Source organism: Giraffa tippelskirchi, chromosome 11 (genome assembly GCF_054371585.1).
Source record: "Giraffa tippelskirchi isolate mGirTip1 chromosome 11, T2T-mGirTip1v1.2.pri, whole genome shotgun sequence".
Lineage (NCBI taxonomy): Eukaryota > Metazoa > Chordata > Mammalia > Artiodactyla > Giraffidae > Giraffa > Giraffa tippelskirchi.
In genome coordinates, this window is record NC_137285.1 from 145,488,171 (window position 1) to 145,513,095 (window position 24,925).

Here is a 24,925-nt window from a genome sequence, read left to right on the forward strand (position 1 = left end):
TATTAATTGTTCTACTCAACAGATGTGGAAACTGAGGCTTAAACGGTCCCCCAGTTAGAGGCAAGTCTAAGATTGGAAGGCAGGTCCCTGAGTTATTCTCTGCAAGACTAACAGAGAACCATCTTCCTGCTATTGGTAACTCATTTGGATTTTTATTTCCAGTCTGTAAGAAATAATATCAAACATTTGCTGAGCCACTTACCTCTTAAGCATGGCAGTTCATTGAATCCTCACCACAAACAGAGGTCAGCATATGGCCAGTTCCTTTTACAGATAAGGAGAAATGGAGCTCAGAGACTTAAACCACTTGCCTGAAGTCATACAGCCCATAAATAATCAGCTATGATACACACTCAGGTCTGCGTGGCCCCCCTACCCCAGCAACAGCACATTCTACTCTGCCAGCATATTTTTTTCAAATTCTGCTATCACCTACATTAAAGCCTGAACAGTTAAAAGCAATTGTATGGCTAACTCTGCCCGTCCCCTCCACACACACACATATGCTTTTCCCTCAGTTAATTTAAAGAACAAGCTTTCTGACCTGTATTTTCCACTTCACTTTGTCTACCACACCACTGCCTCTAACAGACACAGCTCAAAGCAGAGGGGCAAGTGATATTGGTTCAGGAAACCTGAGCTGTGACCCTGAGCTGCTGACAGAATGTCTGATATTTATAGCAACTGAGAGTCAAGTACCAAGGAAAGTGTGTTCTGGATTGTTGCAGATGTCCTCAGGGGGAAAGAAAGCATCTCTATGAAAAATTGTGTGGGATGCTTAACTGATGGAACATCAAACATGAAAGGACAATTCAATGGGTTTGCATCCCGGTTTAAAAAAATAATAATAAAAGGATGGCCCAGCCAGTCTCTGTGGATAACATTCTTCAAACACTTAGGATATAGCCACAGAAGAGGCCACATTGCTAGTTGAATTTATAAATTGCCCCTTACGCTTTAACTATTTCATTTATGCGTGTGCCTATTGATTTGCCTATTGTCCCATTCCGCAAAGGATTTGAGGCTGATTGTTTAATTGTGAAAACTATGGCCAAAACTGCACGCTACCGCTGGCGGCTCAGCAGTAAAGAATCCACCTGCCAATGCAGGAGACTCAGGTTCGATCTCTGGGTGGCGAAGATCCCTTGGAGAAGGAAATGACAACCCACTCCAGTATTCTTGTCTGGGAAATCTCATGTACAGAGGAACCTGGCAGGCTACAGTCTATGGGGTTGCAAAGAGCAGAACACAACTGAGCAACTAAACAACGACAAAATGGCCAAAACTTCTTCTGCCTCCCTGTACCTTGCCCTTGTCCTGCCCGCTGACTCTGGGCCTGGCCTTATGACTTGCTTTGGCCAGTAGGACAGCAGTAAACGTAATGCAAGCATAAGTTGAGAAAGCACGCAGGAGAGAGTCCCAGCCATCCAGTCAAGGCTCTTCCAGACCAACCAGCCTCTGCCAATGTGACCACAGAGCCCAGATGAGAATAGCCAGTCCTGGCCAGATCAGCAGAATAACATGGAGACCAGTGAGAAAGAAGTTGTTGTTTAAAGCCACTAGGTTTGGGGATGCTTTGCTACATGGCAATAACTAATTGATACAGAAATTTTATTCTTGGAAAACATTATTAATTAATCAATGGTTATGGATTGAGTGCCCATGATCAGTCCTGTCATAGGTTCTGGAGAATACAGAAAAACCTGTTGTAAGACATAATCCTGTTTGGAGTTTCATATTCACTTGTGGCAAGACAAAGGGAAAATACCAGCAAGATCTACTTAAACCATGTGGAATTTATATCCCACTCTTCCTCAAGGCCAAGCTCAAATGCTGCCTTCCTCTTGACGTTTCCTTCCTCTAACTCCTTGCCAAATTGAATTGTTAACTTCTACCTCCTCTGGGATACTGCAGACCATTGTGTGAATTCTTCCAGGATGACTTTCATGTTACATTTAGAGTGATAGCTGGATGAGAATGTGTCCATCCCGCCCACTGATTATGAAACTCAGTCTTGCTTCTCACTACGTGGACCCCAACATCTGCTTCAATGGTTGCCTGAACATGAGCCGTGTCAGCATTTGTTGGCTGAATGAATGTTGTAAGAGTTCCAGTATGAGGGAAAACTCAGAGAGGAGTTTGTGGTAGTCAAGGAGTGCTCCATGAGGGAAGCAGGAGTTAAGGTTCTCAACTGAGATCCACAGTAAGAATTTCTAGGATTCATGGACTGAATTCAGGGGGACCTATGAACTTGGATGAGGAAAAATTGCATCTCTGTGTTCACTAATCTCTACCTGGAACTTAGCATTTCATGCCATTATAAATGTAGGTTACCAACCACAGAAGCAGGTGTAACAGATGTTTTCCTAATCACCATATACTACTGCAGAGACCTCAAAATATCATTAATGTTCATCACTACTTTGAAATAATAGTGTTGATTTAATATAGTAATAAAGGAGAACAACATTACCATATCACAATTTGGTGTTCTTTAATATTTTAACAACCACATCACAACCAGTTTCCTTTATAATACTGTGTATTTTTTTAATGTATCTAAAATCATATTTTTGAGATGAGGTCTACAGGTTTCATCAGCCTGCCAAACGGGTCCGTGGCACGAGAATGGTTAAGACTGCTCTCTGCGTTGGAGAATATGCAGACTGTGACTCCCCAGATTGGAGAGAAGTAAATATTTTGGATAGATGACCAACATAAACAAAGATACAAGTGGAACAGGACATGAGTTCCATACAGGATAGAAATTTCACTCTCTCCCCACCCTTGAGGAGAGAGCCTCCCAGGCAAAAAGACAGAATCTGTTAGCATAATACAGCATCCAAGAAACGAGGGAATAACTGATTTCTCTTAGCCTCTAAGAATTTGGAGAATTTAAATGCTTAAGGATCTAACAGTCCCCCCGCAGGGTGGAGCTGGGACTCAGGAGAGAGCTGAGCTCTGAACCTTGCAGAAACCATGTCCCCTGCCACACACAACTCTAGTCAAAATGACGCCAAGGAAAGGCCACGCCCCAGGCCCCCGGGACAGGGCTTCTGCATGGTAATTAGGCCTCACACTGCCTGTGGCTGGGTTTGAGGAGACTGGCAGCTGACTCACTGAGACCAAGGATGCTTTGCACCATTCTTGGACTCAGAAAGGATATGCAATTGGCTAACACTGAGACTCTCTTATAGAAAAACACAGTGATGACAGTTTGTCCTCGCAGAAAGACGTTACAGGCATAACAGAGGAATGACCACATGGGTTTGGGGACAGCGCAGAGGCCACCCTGATGAGATCAGAAGGCTGGCTCAAGAAGTAAAGCTGAAGGGGGAAGAAGGCAGAGAGGAATGAAGGAGAGAGAAGCAAAGACTAACTCCAGGCTTTCAAGAGCCTCTGACCAAGGCAGGGAAGTTAGACAGGGGCATGGGACAGATGGCAAGGTCTATCTAAGGGATATGAGGTAACTTCAAGACATCTTAGGGACAAGGTCCCAGAGTCCACCAGAGACTCAAGAATAGAATTCCAGGGACAGACTGAAACAGAAAGGGGAGATCGTTAAAGGAATCACCCATGTAAAGGGGATTGTTCAAGTCTCCAAGAATAAAGGCAATAAAGTGAAAGAGAAGCAAGGACTGGGTCTAAGGGGATGGTGACAGAATCAAGACTGAAGACAAAGAAGCTAATAATGATGATAATAATAAACGAATAAGGAGACTCCTGTGTCCAAAAGCCAAGGTAAGAGAACATTTCAAGAAAAGGGTTAAATGTAGCCAGAAAAAGAAACTTGTGCAAAGTCTCAGGCTGTGGCCAGTGGGAGGTGCTTGGTGAGTTCCCACGAGCAGAGCGTGGATGGACGGAGGCCCACGGCGGGGGAGTGGGTGGGTGGAGCCAGTGAAATGGAAGAGGGAAGCCAGGACAGAGGGAGGGCCAAGCCTGGAATTAAGTTTCTTTTCTCCAAGATGATCCAGACTTTCATTAGAGAAAGAAGGAAACTGCAAATCTAGGGTATTTAAAGGTCATGTGAAAATCATGGAAACCTCAAGCTGAAACTGTTCCCACCTAAATAATTTTTGTTTAGAAAGCAGGCAAAGCCGCTGAAACCATCTCAGTACAGCTCCCAAAATGGAATGACTCAGACGTCTCTGAAAATGTGTAGATGCTCTGAAATGCTCTGCTAATATATGCTCTGCCCGCACTGAGCCCAGGGTCTGTCATGGGGACGTCTGACACGGAGGCCAGAGTTTCCCGGAGGAGCTGTAAGAACAGGAATTCAGAAAGTGGGGTCAAGGGAAGAGAGCTGCTATCACGAACACACCCTGCAGCTTAATAAAACCATCCACCATTTAACCAGCCTCTACCGTGTGCCCAGCACTTCACCGACATTCTCCTAATCCTTAACCATAGCCTGACAAAGTAGCTCCATTATTCTCCCCACTGTCCGGATGAGGAAAACTGAGGCTCAGGGAGGTAAAGTAACTTGCCTTGAACTCAGTTTACTGAAAGGCAGAGATAGTGCTGGGACCCAAGCATGTCTAACTTCCAACCTGCTCCTGTCTACCCTGTGACCTCAACCATGTGACATTACCACCTGTGACAGCCAATGAAAGACAAATCTCCAGTAATGTTAGTGTGGCTTTCCAAGCTCAACCTCTTCAAAAGTCTTTTTTTTTTTTTTAATTCATCTGAACTTAACCAACTTTTAAAAGGAATCCATTCACTTCTTCTCCAAGAGCCCTTCTTGAACTCTTGCTGAAGACAAGCAATCAACTGGCTCCCAGAAGGAAGGGCTCTCAAGGGATGCCCTGGTGGTCAGGGAAATCTTCACAGAGGAAGAACATGAACCAAATCAGTTTCTTAATTTTGTTGTTGTTGTTGTTTAATAAAAAGTATGACTTCTTAATCTTTTGAAAAGTCAAATAGTGCTCAAAGGCTTACAATTGAAAAGAGCATTCTCTTCTCCCCAACCCCAACTCCTTCACCTTGTTCTCCTGAAGCTTTTTGCCCTGTTGTTTACCTCCCTCTTTCTAAATAACCCTCTCTCTAAATTCAGTTCAGTTTAGTCACTCAGTCGTGTCCAACTCTTTGTGACCCCATGAACCACAGCATGCCAGGCCTCCCTGTCCATCACCAAATCCCTGAGCCCACCCAAACCCATGTCCATTGAGTCGGTGATGCCATCCAACCATCTCATCCTCTGTCGTCCCCTTCTTCTCCTGCCCTCAATCTTTCCCAGCATCAGGGTCTTTTCCAATGAGTCAGCTCTTCGCATCAGGTGGCCGAAGTGTTGGAGTTTCAGCTTCAACATCAGTCCTTCTCTAAATTACCCTCTCTCTAAATTATACTGGAGAAGACAATGGCAACCCACTCCAGTACTCTTGCCTGGAAAATCCCATGGACGGAGGAGGCTGGTAGGCTGCAGCCCATGGGGTCGCGAAGAGTCGGACACGACTGAGTGACTTCACTTTCAGTTTTCACTTTCATGCATTGGAGAAGGAAATGGCAACCCATTCCAGTGTTCTTGCCTGGAAAATCCCAGGGACGGCAGAGCCTGGTGGGCTGCTGTCTATGGGGTCGCAAAGAGTCGGACACGACTAAAGCAACTTAGCAGAAGCAGCAGCAGCAGCTGCAGCTAAATTATCCTCTGAGTCACCAAGGGGCTTGCATGGTGGCTCAGAGGGTAAAGAGCCTGCCTGCAATACAGGAGACCTAGGTTTGATCTCTGGGTTGGAAAGGTTCCCTGGAGAAGAAAATGGCAACCCACTCCAGTATTCTTGCCTGGAGAATTCCACGGACAGAGGAGCCTGGAGGACTACACTCCATGGGTTAGGACTGAGCAGCTAATTTTCACTTTCATGCTAAATAACACTTATTCTTCAATCTCGAGTCATCATCTTAAACATTGGTTGACATCTGAGTGGACTAGAAGTTTTTCTTCCATTCTCTCTCCTCCTCCCCTCTCCGCCTCAATTACTTGCATCTCAATTTTTAAATTATTGTTATTACTTTTTGGCTGCAGTGGGTCTTCGTTGCCGTGCATGGGCTTTGTCTGTTTGTGGGGAGTGGCGGCTACTCTCTAGCTCTGCTCTGTGGGCTTCTCATTGCATTGGCTTCTCTGATTGCAGAGCACAGGCTCTGCAGTGCAGGTTCAGCAGTTTTGGCGCATGGGCTTAGTTGCTCCACAGCATGTGGGATCTTCTGGAACCAGGGATCAAACCCATGTCCCCTACGTTGGCATGTGGATTCTTAACCACTGAACCACCCTCATAAGGGACGTTGCTCCTCATTGTTTTAAATCCTTAGTCTACACCTTCACTACTATGTATTCCCAGCCTGAATAGTAGACTGTGATTCTACTTCTTTCCTTTTTTGTTTTTCCTATTAATAATTACCTCATTTTTCATCAACTTAGGCTTGTTTTGTAAAAAGCAATTGACTAAACTTTTCCATGCCCTCGATGTAATTTTCCACATGACCAAACCTGTCTGATAATTTGTCAGTCTCATTTATTTTCCTGGGGACAAACTCCCTTACCCCTTAGAGCCTTCAGATATCCTGCTGATCATGTCTAGTTGTTCCCTGGGCCAAGGCACAGGTGGTCTCCTGATATTCTCTTAGCCAATACCCAAGGAATTCCGTCCCTTGTCTCCCCTGGGTTGGGGTCCCTGTTCCTGGATCCCACATCTTCTTTCTCGGATCCCTGGCTTTATTTGAGCACATCCTTCAGTAGTTTCATGAGAAAAGCTACATGGGTGGACAAGCTATTCTGAGATATTTTATGTCTAGAAAAGTCTTCATTTCACCATCACATTTAATTGACAGCCTGGGTTGGGATGGAAGGAAGATGGTAGTCGCTCAGTTGTGTTTGACTCTTTGTGACCCCATGGACTGTAGCCCACCAGACTCCTCTGTCCATGGAATTCTCCAGGCAAGAATACTGGAGGGGGTAGCCATTCTCTTCTCCAGGGGATCTTGCCAACCCAGGGATCAAACACAGTCTTCTGCATTGCAGACAGCTTCTTTACCATCTGAGCCTCCAGGAAAGCCCCAGGTTGGTATGGAAGTAAGTCAGAAAAAGAAAGACAAAGGCTTCCCTGATGACTCAGTGGTAAACAATCCACCTGCCAGTGCAGGAGACACTGGTTCTATCTCTGATCTGGGAAGATCTCACGTGCGGAGGAGCAACTAAACCCGTGCCCCATGACAGCTGAACCTGTGCTCTAGAGCCTGGGAGCCACAACTACTGAAGCCGATGTGCCCTAGGGCTAGAGCTCTGCAACAAGAGGAGCCACTGCAATGAGAAGTCTGCGTGCTACAAGCAGAGAGCAGGACCTGCTCAGCGCAGCTGGAGAAAAGCCTGCACAGCAAGGAAGTCCCAGCACAGCCGGAGTAAAGAAGTAAAATTATTTTTAAAAAAGAAAGACAATACCATACGATATCACTCGGATGTGGAATCTAAAAAATACGACACAAGCGACATATCCACAAAACAAAAACAGACTCACAGACATAGAGAACAGACTTGTGTTTTCCAGAGAGGGGGAAGGGGGGCAGTGGGTGAAGAAGAGAAGGATTGGGAGTTTGGGATTAGCAGAAGCATGCTATTCCATATACAACGAGGTCTTACTGTATAGCATAGGGTACTATATTCACTATTCTGTGATAAACCATAATGGAAAAGAATATGAGAAAGAATATACATATGTATATATATATATATATATATAATTGAATCACTTTGATGTACAGCAGAAATTAACACAACTTTGTAAGTCAACTGTACTTCAATCAAATCTAAAAATAAGGAGGAACCAAAAGACCAGTCAGAGGCTTTGAGTACCTCAGCCTGACTTGTCCATTTGATGAGCTACATTCTAGGACAATCATTCCTCCTGACAGCTTGTCTGCTGCTGCTGCTAAGTCACTTCAGTCGTGTCCAATTCTGTGAGACCCCATAGAGGGCAACCCACCAGGCTCCCCCGTCCCTGGGATTCTCCATGCAAGAACACTGGAGTGGGTTGCCATTTTCTTCTCCAATTTGTCTGCTACAGACCCCTAGATATATGCAGCTATTGGTCATTTCTTTGGAATTATTTAGCTCCTCCAGAGAAACATTCTTCTATGCCCTTGTGGGGTTGAAGCCAGAATGCCAATACAGGCCTGATTCTGCTGCTCTGGAGCTGGGTGGGAGAAAGGTGCTGGAGATCTCTCAATTTATCTGCAGACTCAATTCCCCTGCTTTTTAGTGGGACTCCTTACCCCTTTCCTAGGTACACCTGGCTTCCTGGAGACCAGAGCCTCCAATCTCTCACGGGAGAAGGAGGGACAGTCACCCGACTGCTGAGGACTCAGAGATCCACCTGCTCCGTGCCTAGACTTTCAGACTACCTCCCGTGGTGAGCCCCTGTCTCCATCCTGCTTCCTGTGGGACTTGGTGCCCCCAGTCCCTAACCCTCTAAACTGGGTGAGTGTGGAAGAAATCAACTTGCATCCCAGTACCTTTCCCAGCTGTGGGTGTGGAGATTGGGTATTCCTCCTCTCTGCTAGGAGAAGGGAATGGCAACCCACTCCTGTATTCTTGCCTGGGAAATCCCACGGACAGAGGAGCGCGGCGGGCTACAGTCCACGGGGTCACAAAGAGTCAGTAACGACTGCGTGGCTGAGCACACTGCTAAGTCATGTGTTCCTCCTGGGTCTCCGTACTGAGACCAGGAGTACAGACGTCTGAGTCCATCAAAGGCAACTTCAGGTTTCTGTCCCGGTTCTCCTGGTGGTTTCTGTAGTTTTCAGGGAGTGAATAGAGTGGCGACGTCTTTTTCCTGGAGCTCAGTCTCAGAGGTGGACAGCGGTGGACCTGGCAGCCGAGGCAGGGAAAGTTATTCTTGGCAGAGGGCATGGTGTGTTCACAGGCACGAAGAACGAAAGCAAACGGCCTACAGCTTCCCGTGACTGGAAGCGAGCTCAAGGGAGAAGAGGCTGGACGGGGGCCAAGGAAGCAGGTCATGAAGGGCCGTGAGGGCGCCAAGAAGTTTGTCACTGGTCCTGGAGTAAACGGGAAGCCTGAAGGAGAGTGACCACGTGACCAGACGGGTCACTCAGGGAGCAATATGGCAGGTGCGCTGAAGGGAGTTGGGGGCACACACTCCTGGGAGGAGAGAGACCCCCTGGGGGTTATGGCAATGGTTTCCACATGAGAAACAGCAGCAAGAACGTGAACTGGAGCAGTGGCAGTCACCGTGTGAGGAGAAATAAACATGCAACCCACTCAAAGGTAGAATCAACAGGACCCGTGACTAACAGGAGCGGGGCAGGAGGGCAGTGGGAGGAGTCTAGCTTGAATCCCAAGTTTTCAATTTGGGTGACAGAGCAGGTGGCAAGAGTGTCCACAGGGATGGGGACATGCTGGAGGAGAAGCATCGTATAGGGAAACTATATTTGCATTTTTATTACATTCCTCCGAATCCAGGCTCTGGGGCATCCAAACTGGTATTATATAGTTGCCGTCAGCATCCACATAGCTATCTGAGTCTTGCTTTTTTCTCTTAGAAATAATTTCCAAGGGTCAACAGAATCCTAATGTCCTTCTTTAATTTGGCCACAGAATATCCCATCATGTTAATGTCCCATGTCCCACCTCCTCAGGACTCTATTCCGGGCTTTCTTAAGAGGACTGTAGGAACTCCATGGTGCTCTTGGCATGGTCTGTGAGTGGCCTCCTGCTTCCTCTGAGGCTGAGGACCCCTGGAGAGGTGGGTCAGTGGCGTCGGCCCCATCCACTCTGCCACCTGAAATAAGAGTGATGAGGAAGCATGCTTGGCCACACAGCCTGTGGCTCATCCATGCCCCAAACCACCTCCCAATCTGATCCTCTGGTCGCCAAACAACAGTGACCCTACCGGACATGGAAGGAGCAAGGCCCTCCCCCTCCCCTTACCTGGGCCCTCTCCCCTTCCCAAACAGCTATGCTGCTTTCTGCTGCCAACCGTTCTCAGGAGTGGCCGCATTTAGATCTCCTCCCGAGAGGGTCTCAAGGTGCATGGGGTCAAAGTAACATCAGGGTCACACCTAAGAATGGTGGGACCCACACAGGGAAGAGGGTGGCCCTATGGCAGGGTTAGGGGAAGAGGAGTGGACCAACAGTTGCTATGGCAACCAAGGCTCCCAAGATGGAGGGAAGGGGAAAGGCGGCCCTGTTTAAGAGTTGCCATGGCAACCAGATCCTTGAGACCAGCTCTGAAGACAAAAACCACACACTCCCCACTTACAAAGAAGGTACCTGGGAGTCTTCAGGATTCTTTGCATTACAGAGAGCTGAATGGAATGAGTCAAGGTCTCCTGGTCCCACAGGTGACTTCAGAGACTTTTCAGAGACAGAAAGGCTTCCACTTTTCTTTGGGAAGACAGCCAGGGCTTGGCAACCCCTCAATTCACTCAGGAAGCATCTATTGAGACTACTGTGTACCAGCGACACTGTGATAAACAAGACTCAGGCCTTGTTCTTAAATGAGGAAACTAGACATTTAAACATCAGTGCAAGACTGTTGGAGAAGGCAATGGCACCCCACTCCAGTACTCTTGCCTGGAAAATCCCATGGACGGAGAAGCCTGGTAGGCTGCAGCCCATGGGGTCGCGAAGAGTCGGACACGACTGAGCGACTTCACTTTCACTTTTCCCTTTCATGCACTGGAGAAGGAAATGGCAACCCACTCCAGCATTCTTGCCTGGAGAATCCCGGGGACGGCAGAGCCTGGTGGGCTGCCGTCTATGGGGTCGCACAGAGTCGGACATGACTGAAGCGACTTAGCAGCAGCAGCAAGACTGTTGCTGGTAGGCGTAGATGGGTCAGCCTTTTCTGGAGACAGTTTGGCAGTATCCATTAAAATTACAGGGCTTCCCTGGCAGCTCAGATGGGTAAAGAATCTGCCTGCAATGCAGGAGACCCAAGTTTGATTCCTGGGTCAGGAAGATATTCTGGAAAAGGGAATGGCAACCCACTCCAGTATTCTTGCCTAAAGAATCTCATGGACAGAGGAACCTGGCAGGCTACAGTCTATGGGGTCACAAAGAGTCGGACACGACTTGAGCAACTGACAGTATTAAAATTACAAGTGCACATACTCTGTGATGCAGCAACCCCATTTCTAAGAGTGTGCCAACAGAAATATTTGCATCTGAGTCTTGTCATCGCAGCACTAGTTGTCACAGTAAACAGTGGGAAATACCTGAATGTCCCATGATGGGGGCTAGCCATCTCGATTTGGGTGCGTCTATATATGCTGAGTACACATATGAACATGTGTGGGAGACAGAAGAAGCTGCTAGCCGTGATCACCCCAGTGAAGTGGGATCGACTGAGAAGATCAGAAACTGGAGGGTGGGGGATGGGAGCTTTCATTTTTCCTTCTGATCCACACCTGGCTGTTACAAGAATGTACACGTGCATGTTAACTCGCTTCAGCCATGTCCAGCTCTTTGTGACCCTATAGACTGTAGCCCACCAGGCTCCTCTGTCCGTGGGATTCTCCAGGCAAGAATACTGGAATGGGTTGCCATGCCCTCCTCCAGGGGATCTTCCCGACCCAGTGTTTGAATCTGTGTCTTTTACGTCTCCTGCATTGGCAGGTGGGCTCTTTACCACCAGCACCACCCAGGAAGCCCAGTTACAAGAGTATGTGTTTACAATTTAAAGAAACCACCAAATACTTTGGGAATATGTAGGATGGTTGGTGGGTAGTCCCATAACTTCGTGGCAAATAGATGAGGAAAAAATGAAAACAGTGGCAGATTTTATTTTCTTGGTCTCCAAAATCACTGTGAACAGTGACTGCAGCCAGGAGTTAAAAGATGCTTGCTCCTTGGAAGAAAAGCTATAACAAACCTAAACAGTATTTTAAAAAGCAGAGACATCGCTTTGTGACAAAGGTCCACATTGTCAAAGCTATGGTTTTTCCAGTAGTATGAGAGCTAGACCATAAAGAAGGCTGAGCACTGAAGAATTGATGATTTTGAACTATGGTGCTAGAGAAGACTCTTCAGAGAACCTTGGACTGCAAGGAGATCAGACCAGTCAATCCTAAACGAAACCAACCCTGAATATCCAATGGTAGGACTAAAGCTGAATCTCCACTACTTTGGACACCTGATGCCAAGAGCCGACTCACTGGAAAAGACCCTGATGCTGGGGAAGATTGTGGGCAAGAGAAGGGGGAGGCAGAGGATGAGATGGTTAGATGGCATCACCAACTCAACGGACAAGAGTTTGAGCAAACTCCAGGAGATAGTGAAGGACAGGGAAGCCTGGCATGCTGCAGTCCACGGGGTCTCAAAGAGTCAGACACGACTTAGAGACTGAACAACAACAAAGGATGGTTGGTACTCTAATGAGATTTATGGAGGCGAAAAATGTGTGTATTGCTGGTTATAGGACAATGCAAAGAGCCACCCTAGAGGGAGAGTTAGAAGAAAAGACAGGTGGGTAGGAAGAAGTGAGGTCAAATTTCATCAGGAGGAAAAAGAGGAAGGCATTTTAAAGGGATGGCAAGAGTAGAGACTGGGAAGCGTGGAAGTCCAGGTGTGTTTGAGAACTCCAAGCAGACTCCATGCAGAGGTGGCAGAGATGGGTTGGGGCCACAGACCTCCCCAGGGACAGGGGAGAGCCATCTCAAGTGTGGAAGCCAGAGAGGGACGTAAGAAGAGCAGAACCTAGACAGATAGCCCAGAGGGCTCCTGTATGGTGGGCGGACTCAAGGGGAGACATCCCTGGGGCAGAAAGACACCTTGAGAGGCTGCTGGAATCCCTCCCATGGGGAGAAATGATGGGGACCCACCTGAGGGCAGATGGAGGGCAGGGAATTCCTAGAAGCATTTCACAAGTAGGCAGGGCAGCAGTTGATGTGTTTATGAATCTATAGACTGACATTCTATCAGGGCCAGATGAGCCTCCTCCACTTCAGTTCAGTTCAGTTTAGTCACTCAGTCGTGTCCAACTCTTTGCGACCCCATGGATTGCAGCACGCCAGTCCTCCCTGTCCATCACCAACTCCCGGAGCCTACCCAAACTCACATCTATCGCATCGGTGATGCCATCCAACCATCTCATCCTCTGTCATCCCCTTCTCCTCCTGCCTTCAATCTTTCCCAGCATCAGGGTCTTTTCTAATGAGTCAGTTCTTCCCATCAGGTGGCCAAAGTATTAGAGTTTCAGCTTCAGCATCAGTCCTTCCAATGAATATTCGGGACTGATTTCCTTTAGGATGGACTGGTTGGATCTCTGTGCTGTCCAAGGAACTCTCAAGAGTCTTCTCCAACACCACAGTTCAAAAGCATCAATTCTTCAGCGCTCAGCTTTCGTTATAGTCCAGCTCTCACATCCATACATGACTGCTGGAAAAACCATAGCTTTAATGAGATGGACCTTTGTAGGCAAAGTAATGTCTCTGCTTTCTAATATGCTGTCTAGGTTATAACTTTTCTTCCAAGGAGCAAGCGTCTTTTAATTTCATGGCTACAGTCACCATCTGCAGTGATTTTGGAGCCCCCAAAAACAAAGTCTGACACTGTTTCCATTGTTTCCCCATCTATTTGCCATGAAGTGATGGGACCCGATGCCATGATCTTAGTTTTCTGAATGTGGGGAAACGGAGGCCCAGGGAGGAGAAATGAGATAGTCCCTGCTTTTATGAGTGAGTTTCTCCTAGGCCACCTGGAGGAGGCGGCTCAGTCCTTCAAGGACCTGGCCTCTTTTAACATCTGATTCAGACAATCCCCAGCTGAGACGGGATGGACCAAGGGAGGCCTGCTGCCCAGGCAGCCTCTGTGGGAAGAAGACAGGGAGAAAGACGACAACACCCCCTGATGTCTAGATGGCAAGCCTTCCACTCGAGATCCAGGCATCCTAGAGGGGAAGTGTTCCAGACATCAGACTTGGACATGGCTGGCCTGCAGGTAGCCTGAGCAGGCCTGGGGCCCTGGGAACGGTGGCTGGTGGTGAGCATGCTGCCCCGAAGAGCTGGTCCCAGAAATGTCTCTGTCACCTGTCTCTCTGGTGCCCTTCTCCATGCCAGGGGACAGGCACTGTGGTGGCCCAGACAGAGCATGGGACTTTGGAGTCAATCCCTGACATCCAGTGCCTTCCTGTCCTGCCCACTGGGTAAGCTGGCCCTGAACCTGCCATGTAAAAATCTCATGTGGAAAAACTGATGGAGGCTCAAGACTCACTCTGAGAAATGCTGCAGTGAATGGGGCCCTCCTCCTGGACAGGAGAAGGGGAAAGGCCCCAAGGGATCCTTGTTGCCAAGCTGCCGGTGTGGCCCCATTTAGCAGATCAGCTAGAAGGAGCGGTGGTGGTCGTCACCCCCCTGACCTGTGCCCAAGGACAGTGGGCGGTGCGCCTCTGCACACAAAGCTCTCTCATTTAGAGAAGAAGGAACCCCCAGGGCAGGTGCGGCTATTCAGTTCCACAGACGCAGGGGACGAGTTCTGATTCAGGCTCCACCAGCCTCACGCCAACCTTTGGACAGCAGTCCCAGCAGCTGCTAGACTAGATTCAGATCTGCTGCCACTGGCCCAGAAAGTTCTGCATGAGGAAAAGTTCTCCCCTTAAACAAGTTCGGGAAATGCTACAAATTCTTTCCTTCTTTAAGAGAATCACAGTGCCTGTAAAGTTATCAAAGGCTCTTAGAAGTCCTGTAGTAACTCTGTTTAACATAACATTTCCCTAACATATGGCTTCCCTGGTGACTCAGAAAGTAACGAATCTGCCTGCAATGCAGGAGACCTGGGTTCGATCCCTAGTTCAGGAAGATCCCCTGGAGGAGGGAATGGGTACCCACTCTGGTATTCTTGCCTGGAGAATCCCAAGGACAGAGGAGCCTGGCGGGCTACAGTCCATGGGTGACAAAAAGTCAGACACAAATGAACAACTAACACTTTCACTAACACACTTTCATGGCCTCTTTTACAGTCTGCAGAACCTGAGCTCCCTGAAACACATTCTGACAAATGCGGATCTGACCAATAGCAGCAGAACACTAACTAAGACCTTCAGACAAAAGGTAAATCCTTGGACAGAGTCTTCCCTGAGTCCCTCAAGTCACAGCAGAAGCCTCTGCTTCCTCCCGGGCCTCGGAACACAGAGAGTGGATGAGGCTGAGGTCTGCGGGACTCCGACCTGCACCCTCGGCGGGCAAGGGGAGGACCAGACTCTGGCTGCGGCAGGACTTGTCTGCGGCTCTGGGACCAGGCGTCCTCGGGTGGGCGGCCCAGGTCAGGCATCTGGAAGCACCAAGGCACAGATGTTCCAGCCACTCTTGGATCCCAGCCTGGGCTCCTGCCTTCCCTAATTCCAGTATTTGGCTGCCACTCTCGCCTAATTCATATTCCAATGTCAACACTGCGTAATCTCCCCCAAACACTGACAGCCTTGAAGCTGGGCAAGGGGAAGGGGCAGCTGACAAGCAGGGACAGAGGGACCAAACGGAAAGCAAGGAGGAGGTAAGAACTCCCACAGGCACCCCCAGCCAGGCCGGTAGCACCCGTGAGCTTTCCTGGAGAGACGAGACCGCGGCCCTAAAGGCATCCAGCACTCACCTGTGCTGATCAAGAAGGCCGTGAGGTGTAGGAACCAAGGGCCTCCCATGCCCAGAGAAGAGGGAACCAGAGCCCACTCAGATGCTGGGCTGGGCTGCCCAGGAGGGTGGGTCTTGAGCGAGGGGCAGGACAGAGAGTGTGACCGCAGTCACAAGGCTAGGGTCTAGCTCCAGCTCTGCCTCTTAACTGGCTGTGTGGCCTTGGGCAAGTCACTCAACCTTTCTGGGCTTCATTTCACTTCTAGAATGAAGAAGTTGCCTGTCTCTGGGGGAAGGCAACAGAGCATCAGGAGAGAGAGCATGGGCCTGACTGCTGAGCTGGCTCTGTCCTGGCTCTTGACCTCACTGGACTCTGGCATCCGCATAGGTAAAATGGGAATAATAATGCTAGGATGAAATGAGAGAGGGCGTGCAAAGAGCGTGGATCTCTACGCGGGCTGTGGGGGCGGGGCGGGGTATGACTCAGCCCGAACAAGGTATGCCTGTGGTCACCTTCTCCACCCCTGCAGGCCCTCACTGAACCGAGCCCCGTGTGAGCTCTGTGAGGGAGAGACTACTGCTAACCCATTCTGCAGAGGCGGAACCCGGGGCCCCGTAACTGGCCCACAAATCACACAGCTGGAGGGCACTGGGGTCTGTCTGACACCGAAGCCCCGGGGCCTGTTCTGGCGTCCCGCGCTGTCTTTCTAAGCTGTAGGGGCAGTGAAGGCGTGGACCGGGGCCCTGGAGGAGCCCCATCATCTGCCTGATGAGTGAGGTGGAGGGGCACGGGGTGCAGGTCCGGGTGCTGGTGCAGGGCTGCAAGGCGGCCCTTGAGCTTGATCTCCCTCCTGCCCTAGGAGCCCGTCTCCACCCTCATGGGCCTCTCGACCCCCAGCCCCACCCTGTTCACCGCAGTCATTGCTGCCCACCACCACCACCCTCCACCCGCCGCCCTCTGTACCCCATTCCCAGGCAAAGGCTTCCCTGGTTCTGACCACAAACTCCCTGAAATTCAGGGACCTCCACCCAGATTTTCCCCAGGGCCGCATTCACTCAGACTTCCTGAGGAGGGCTGCTCATCAGTATGTGTGGGATTTGCATGCGATTTGCATACACTTATAAGGACTTGCAAGGCAGCTTCCCAATGAAGTATTATCAAGGCTGCTTTCCCCTCCTTATCTCTCTATTTCTTCCTGCTGCTTTGAACCCACCCTCGGGGAATGCTCCCTGCTTTCCTACTTCTAGATGAGTAACTAAACAGGAGGAGGAATATTTTTTAAAAAATAACAGTTGCCATTTATTGAGCACCTGCTATGTGACGGGCGCTGCCCTTCACAATTACTCCCAAAAGAATTGGTATTTGAGGGGGGTCTGAGGGAACGCAGTAAACAGGAGCCCTCTTCCCAGCCCCTCTTCAGAGCCACCAGAGAGATTGACTTAGGCAGAAGAATTTTGAAGGGCCTCTTTAATGTTGGTAAAGCTGATTCAGGGGGCTTCCCAGGTGGCTCAGTGGTAAAGAATCTGCCTGCCAATGCAGGAGACGCAAGAGCCGTGGGTTCGGTCCCTGGGTTGGGAAGATCCCATGGTGTAGGAAATGGCAACCCACTCCAGAATCCTTGCCTGGAAATTTCCACGGGCAGAGGAGCCTGGCGGGCTATAGTCCACGGGGCCGCAAAGAGTTGGACATGACTGAGTACAGCACGCGCCCGGGAACACACACACAGCTGATTCAGGACAGTATGCCTCAGGTCCTGTGGTTTCCTAATTCTGAACGGAACAGCTTTCTGCAGGTGGGCAGATCCCCAAAGAGAAGGGGGGAAGGGGCTGGGCTGCACACTGTCCCAAGTTCACCGTTTACAAACCACCCCCGGGAAGACTGGGATGGGGAGCCAAGAATGTTACCTGAGTGGATGCTCCCTCCTCGTGGAAGGACACAGCAGCAGCAGGTGAAGAGTGTTCCCCTTATTTTATAGGTGGGAAAACTGGGAAGTAATATAACTTCCCCGAGGTCCATGAGTAAGCAAAGGAGGAGACTGGCATTGAAGCCCAGCACTGCCTAACTCCAGAGCCTGTGGGTTTTCCATATCACCAGAGCCATCTCTTTGAGAAAAGCGCACCGAACAGGCAAAGGGAACAAAGAGAGAAAGTTGAGAAGAGAATGGAGAGAAAGCTGACAGGTGTCCACGTGTGGGTCAGCCCGCCGCTGGGGAAATCCACCCCTTCAGAGCCAGGGCCGGGAGGGCCTCTGGGCCATGGAGTCGGTGGCAGGGGGCCCGCAGGGTCGAGGCAACCTATACAGGAGTCGGTGGGCAGGGAGACAATAGGGAGTGGTGGGGACTGTGGTCCACCCCACTGCGGCAGGCCCAACTCCAGCCCAGCCCTCCTGGGTTGTACAGCAATCCTAAGCCACCAGCTTTTGTGCAGCAAAGCTTAGGCCACCAGATCTTCTGACTTTTCAAGAAATGTTAAAATCAAATTATTACACGAAATCTCCCTATCTGTTTAGGTTGGCTCAGTGTTTAAGAGAATGAAGAGATACTGCTGAGGCAAGCAAAACATCACTTCTTAGCTACAGCCCACTCACCAGTCTACAACCGCAAAAATGTCCTGTCACCTCAGAAGCGTGCTCAGTGAAGTGAGAGTTCCTGAGCTCCAGGGCTGGCCGCGTCCCTGTCCCCTGCCACCTCTCCCAGCCTGCCGTCTCCCCCGGCCAGAGCAGGAGGCGTTCAGTCAGTCATGGGGAACATCCTTGGAGCCCATCCCAGGGCTAGCAAGCAGAGAGCTGGGCCTCCTGATTCCTAGTTCAGAGCCCCTTCCGCAAACTCACAGCTACTCACTGCCTTTTTTTCTTTTTTTTTTAACTTTTTATTTTGTATTGGAGTATAGCCAATTAACAATGCTGGTAGTTTCAGGTGAATAGTGAGGGACTCAGCCATACATACACAGGTATCCATTTTCCCCCAAGCTCCCCTCCCATCCAGGCTGCCAATAATATTGGGCAGAGTTCCCTGTGCTATACACTAGGTCCTTGCTGCTTATCCATTTTAAATACACTACTTGCTGTCTTCTGAGCCAGGATATGCATCTTAAATTACAGTCAGAATCTCTGCGGTTTCAGGTTAGAAATCAGCATTTTTAACAAGCCACCCCAGGGGATTCTTAAGCACATGAATGTGTGGAAAGCATAGCAGGGAGATTGGGTGCAAAGATGGAAACGTACAGGCACAGATTAGTCCTGTGCGGACCAGCTCTGTGACCGGAAGTCACAACCTCTCTAAGCCTCAGTCTCTCATCTTTAAAAGAGACACAGTATTGACTGCTTCACACGTTTGCCTTGGGGAGACCGTAATAAGGTCAGGCACACAAAAACATTTTTGTCAGCACATAAGTAGTGGTTTTTCAACCTGCAGGTCCTAGTCAATAAATGGGTCACAGGATCAATTTAATGGGTTTTGGGACTTCCCTGGTGGTCCAGTGACTAAGACTCTGCACTCCCAGGGTAGGGGGTCCAGATTGATCCCTGGTCAGGGAACTAGATCCCGCCTGCTGCAATGAAGACTGAAGAACCTGCCGCAACTAGGGCCCAGCACAGCCAAATGTTCAAAAATAAAATTTAGTGGGTCTTGACCCATTCTATTGGAGAAGACAATGGCACCCCACTCCAGTACTCTTGCCTGGAAAATCCCATGGACGGAGGAGCCTGGTAGGCTGCAGTCCATGGGGTCGCTAAGAGTCGGACACGACTGAGCGGCTTCACTTTCACTTTTCCCTTTCATGCACTGGAGAAGGAAATGGCAACCCACTCCAGTGTTCTTGCCTGGAGAATCCCGGGGACGGCGGAGCCTGGTGGGCTGACGTCTATGGGGTCGCACAGAGTCGGACACGACTGACGCGACTTAGCAGCAGCAGACCCATTCTATTTTTAGTGAAATAGAATAAACAATAGGAAGGCTGTTGTCTTACAGAACTTCATGGAACATAAAGACATATATGGGAATATATGCACGTATGGGAATGTTGGGTCACAATTCATAATGTTTTTGTCCCATGAGTGGTCAAAAAAATTTTTTTATTTAAAAAACACACTGCTCTGTGGCAGTTCCCTGGTAGTACAACAGTTAGGACTTGGTGAACTCACCGCCAGTGACCTGGGGTTCAATCCCTGGTTGGAGAAGTACAATCCCACAAGCCACACGATACAGCCACCGAAAAAAAGAAAGACATACACTGATCCACACGTAGCTGTAAATCCTCATGACCTTGTATGAAGCGATGGCTTCTTTGGACACGACAAAAAACACAAGCAACAAAAGAAAAAAATAAACTGGACTTCATCAAATTTAAAACTTTTGTGCTTCAAAGGGTATTATTAAGAAAGTGAAAAGACAACCCTCAGAATGGGAGGAAATAATTACAAATCACATATCTAACAAAGGCCTGTTGTGCAGAATATACAAAAAAAACCTTTACAACTCAACAATAAACATGATAATCCAACTTTAAAAAGGGGGAAAGTCTCCACAGACATTTTTCCAAAGAAGATATTCAAATAGCCAGCAAGTCTGTGAAAAGAGGTTCACCATCATTAGGCTTCCCAGGTGGCACTAGTGGTAAAGAACCTGCCTGCCAATGCAGGAGATGTAAGAGATACAGATTTTGATCCCTGGATTGGGAAGATTCCCCCGGAGGCGGGCGTGGCAGCCCCCTCCAGCATTCTCGCCTGGAGAATCGGGGACAAAGGAGCCTGGCGGGCTACCGCCCATGGGGTCACAGAGAGTCAGACACAACTGAAGCAACTTAGCACACACACATACACATTATCAGTCATCGGGGAAAGGCAAATCAAAATCACAGTGCGATACCACTTCACACCCACCGGGATGGCTACCATCAAAAAGACAGACAGTGACAAGTGTTGACAAGGACACAGAGAAATTGGAAGCCTCATACATTGCTGGTGGGGATGCAAAATGGTGCAGCCACTTTGGAAAACAGTTGGGCATTTCCTCAAAAAGTTAAAGTCACCATAGGATCCAGAATTTTTTCTCTTAGGCATATACCCAAGAGAACAAGGCGTGAAATACTGATTCACACACTACAGTATGGATGAACCCTGAAAACGTTATGCCAAATGAAAGAACCCACGTATTGCATGATTCCATTTATGTGAAGTGTCTAGAATGGGCAAAATCACAGAGGCAGAAAACAGATTATTGTTTGCCATGGTCTAGAGGCAGGGGGTCATGGGGAGTGAAGGTTAGTGGTGTTGGGGTTTCTTTGTGGGATGCTGAAAATGTTCTAGAACAAAATAAGGGTGATGGTTACACAACCTTATACACATACTAAAAACCCACAAAACTGTACACTTTAAAAGAGTGAATTTTATGTAAATTAGCTCTCAGAAAAAGCAACACTGTTCTAAAACAGTATGGAATTTATTGATGCTAAAGAAGATGAGATGGGAAAGAAAATAAAGAGACCAGGAAGAGAGTGCTAAGATTGTGAAGGCCCTGGAGGGCTGCAGAGGAACATCGTGTCTCCACCGGGCACCCTCTGCACAGCCTGGGCAACGGCAAGCCATCGGAATGCGTGACCTAGTGAGTGACTCTCGTACACTATGGACGGTATTGTTACCTGTAACAGTCTCATTGAGGGACAATTTGGCAATGTCTGTTAAAAACTTAAACTGCTCATACTTCTGACCTCAGACTTTGTATTTTAGGATGATAGCCTTCAAAAACACTCCCAGAAAGGGGTCACCATCAATACAAGTACATTCATTGCAGTGTTGTTTGGAATTGAGTACATTATGTTGAGTACATAAAGACTAGCAATTGAGAAATGATTAAGTAATAATCATGATATACCACACATGGAATACTGAGCAAAGGTAGATATTTGAGAATTATTAAGTGTGGGCAGAGGGTATAAAACCAGCAGGGATCAGGGAGAATCATTTTTTCATAGCAGAATTCCAACTAATAAATGGGGTAGTCTCAAAGTATATCTCCTACCCCCAAGATACTTATTAATTACAAAGGAAAAGATAGTTTATAGGAGAGAAATCCAGCAGCTGCCACCTAAACCAAGTGATCAATGTTAACATCGCCTGTAACGTGACACATGGGTAATGCGTACCCGCTGGGAAAAATACATCACTGGGACTTCCCAGTCCAGTGGCTAAGACTTGGCCTTCCAATGCAGGGGGTTCAGGCTCAACCCTTGGTTGGGGAGCTAAGCCCCCAAATGCTACACAGTCAAAAAACGAAAACATAAAACAGAAACAATATTGTAACAGTACAGTGAAGACTTTTTAAAAAATGGTCCACATCAAAAATCTTAAAAAAAAAAAATGGGGGTTATTCACACCTATAATGCCTAAAGTCCGGGAGTTGGTGATGGACAGGGAGGCCTGGCGTGCTGCAGTCCATGGGGTTGCAAAGAGTCGAACACGACTGAGCGACTGAACTGAACTAACGCCTACAATGCACAATCTCAATCTAATCATGACCAAAAAACAGCAGACAAAACCAAACAGAGGAATATTCTACTATATACGTGACCTGTACTCTTCAAAATTGTTGAGAGACACAAAGAAGGACTGAAGCTCCATCCCTGACCGGAGACAACTAAGTGGACCTGAGACTTAAATGCAGTGTCGATCGTAAATTGGATCCCAGAACAGAAAAAGGTTACTCATGGAGAAGCCAGTGAAATCTGACTAAAGAGTGTAAGTTAGTTAACAGTATTGAACCAATGTTCATTTCTTAGTTTTGATACCTGCATTGTGGTTATGCAAGATGTTAACGTTAGGGAAAGTTAAGTGAAGGATATTAAGAGTACTCTGTACTATTTTTGCAACTTTTTTGTAAGTCTAAAATTATCTCAAACTGAAAAAAGTTTCAACAGAAAGGATATTATAGTCCTATTTTTGTATAAAAGAATTATAATCGGGTGAGCATTTGCTGGTAGTCTTCTGTACTGGGTGGAACAGCATTTCCCCCAAAATTCACAGCCATCCGGAACTTCAGAATGTGACTTTGTTTGGAAATAGGTTATTTGCAAATGTAATTCATTGACATGAGGTCACACTGGATTAGGGTGGGCCCTAAATCCAAATAACCCGTGGTGTCTCTATAAGAAGGCCCTGTGAACACACACACACACACACACACACACACACACACACGGAGAACATAGGGTGAGGACAGAGGAGGCAGAGACTGCAGCCCAAGGAACACAAGCGTTTCTGGCCACCACCAGAAGCTAGAGAGAAGCATAAAGCAGATTCTCTCTCAGAAGCCCCTAAAGAAACCAACCTTGTCAATACCTTGATTTTAGACTTCCAGACCCCCAAACCAAAAAAAAAAAAAAAATTCTGTTGTTTTAAGCCTGCAAGTCCACGGTAATTTGTTATAGCAGCTCCAGGAAACAAACACATCTTCCTAGCCAGCATTCCCCTGGCTGGCTAGGATCCTCTCACCCTGGTCCCAAAGTCCCAACTGTCTCTTGAAGATCCATGTGGTTCAATGAAGCTGACTTACTCCCCTCCTAACTGTCTTAGGTTACTCAGCATATTCCATCTCTCCAGCCTCTAAGATGTGTGACCCCAGAGGCATTGAGACTTGAGGACAATATTTGCTGCCAACTCCTAGGAAAGAAGCTTCTACACCTCCAGGAGAAACTCTCTCTCCTGTTAGACCTGAATGAGGAAACCATTGTGCTATATAACAAGGGGAACCAGTCACCACATGAAAAGAACAAAACAGGAAACAGAATGGAAAAACAAAGATTCTGATCCATCAGTAGGCTCCTGGATCAAGCCACATCTGAAACTGGTGATCTCTGGACTTTTGGCTTATATGAGCCACTAATTCCCCTCTTGGTTAAGACCAGTGGAGTTAAGAGTCCTGACTAATTCGAGTCAGGCCATGCATGGAAACCAAGCCGCCATCATGCTTAGGATCCTCATGCTTAGGATCCTCATCATCATGATGATGCTTAGGATCATGCTTAGGATCCTCATGCTAGCTTAGCTCTGTTTCCCTCTCTGCCAGTTTCACTGTTAGATGAGTTCTGCACCTCCTAGTCCAAATTCAGCTCAGCAACCTCTATGGAAAGAAATCATCTCTATTTTTAATCATCAGGTGTCTGCTGCAATGATGCTGTGTAACAAGCAACCCACAAAATCTCAGTTGCTTACAGAAACAATCCTTTTTCATATTCATGGCTTCCTTTGGTGGCTCAGATGGTAAATAATCTGCCTGCAATGCAGGGGAGACCCAGGTTTGATCCATGGGACGGGAAGACCCCCTGGAGAAGGGAATGACAACCCACTCCAGTATTCTTGCTTGGAGAATTCCATGCACAGAGAAGCCTGGTGGGCTTACAGTCCATGGACTCACAAAGAGTCAGACACTATTGAGCAACTAGAACTTTCACTTTCAGGGGGTTGGCTAATTTCAGCTGAATTAGGCTGGACTCAAGTCTTCAGATTGGTTTTGGTTTGCTCTATATTCTCCACCCTGGACTCCAGACAAAGACCATGGCCATCTGGGGAACACCCTTCTCATGGCGGAAGTCAGGAGCTGAAGAGGGGTAAGCAGGAACATAAGGTTGCTCTTTTCAGGACAAGCTAGGAACAGGCACAGTGACTTCTACCCACATTCTGTCCAGAACAAGTCAGGTGCTCAAGGCCACCACTGCCAGTGTGGGAAGGAATACTTACCCACTGCAAGCAATGGCAAGGACAGGAACAGAAGATTATCACTAAATAATTTGATCACGCACATCTTTCTCAATAGTGCCTGAAACAGGTTGGAGATAACTCACCCACTGGGCTTGGGGTCAACTGTTCTCCCCTGAAGCAACCACTGTGCCTGAGGGGGTGAAAGTAGCGGGGGTGGTAAGGGTCCCTCCCAAGCTTTACAGGCTGGGGGAAGGCGGGGATGGGTTGTTTCCCAATGGAACATCAAAACGCTGTTTCCACAGAAAGGATGAAAACCATCTAAACCAGGGCCCAGGGCCTCTCAAAGTACAGCATTGCAAGCGAATCACCTGAGGATCTTATTAAAATGCAGGTTCTGAGTCAGTAGGCACAGGGTGGGACCCCAGAGTCTGCCTCGCTAGGAGGTCCCAGGTGATGTGGGTAAAGATCTCTAGCAACGATCAAGAATGAAATCAGGAGAGGCTCTCAACCTCTCGATGCCACCTTCTCAATTACAAAATGACAATCCCATCTGCCAGACAGACGTTTTTTTTGGCAAAGAAGATGGCACCCCCGGGGAGTCAGGGAGTGAAATATTATTTGTGCTATTTCTCACCCCCTGACTGCCCTTCCACCCCTTGGCCA

The 24,925-nt window shown here is 48.1% G+C and overlaps 1 protein-coding gene and 2 long non-coding RNA genes across 4 annotated transcripts in view; 2 read left to right on the plus strand and 1 right to left on the minus strand.

The window, feature by feature from the left end:
• Positions 1-605, minus strand: part of CHST1 (carbohydrate sulfotransferase 1) — a 90,267-nt gene extending 89,662 nt beyond the window's left edge. Inside the window, exons 1-2 of one of the 2 annotated variants that reach the window (XM_081538322.1) lie at positions 545-605; positions 203-264 (exon numbers count right to left, since the gene is read on the minus strand). The gene's annotated coding sequence lies outside the window, so the exon portion shown is untranslated. The remainder of the gene's footprint in view (positions 1-202; positions 265-544) is intronic. The other variant, XM_081538326.1, reaches the window with a different exon arrangement.
• Positions 606-10,209: 9,604 nt separating this feature from the next.
• LOC145525462 (uncharacterized) lies at positions 10,210-15,994 on the plus strand. The gene is made up of 3 exons (XR_014068222.1): positions 10,210-10,350; positions 14,967-15,057; positions 15,837-15,994. It is a non-coding gene; the product is annotated as an uncharacterized LOC145525462 (long non-coding RNA).
• Positions 15,995-16,256: 262 nt separating this feature from the next.
• On the plus strand, positions 16,257-19,919 carry LOC145525468 (uncharacterized). The gene is made up of 2 exons (XR_014068229.1): positions 16,257-17,750; positions 18,080-19,919. It is a non-coding gene; the product is annotated as an uncharacterized LOC145525468 (long non-coding RNA).
• The last annotated feature ends 5,006 nt before the right edge of the window (positions 19,920-24,925 follow it).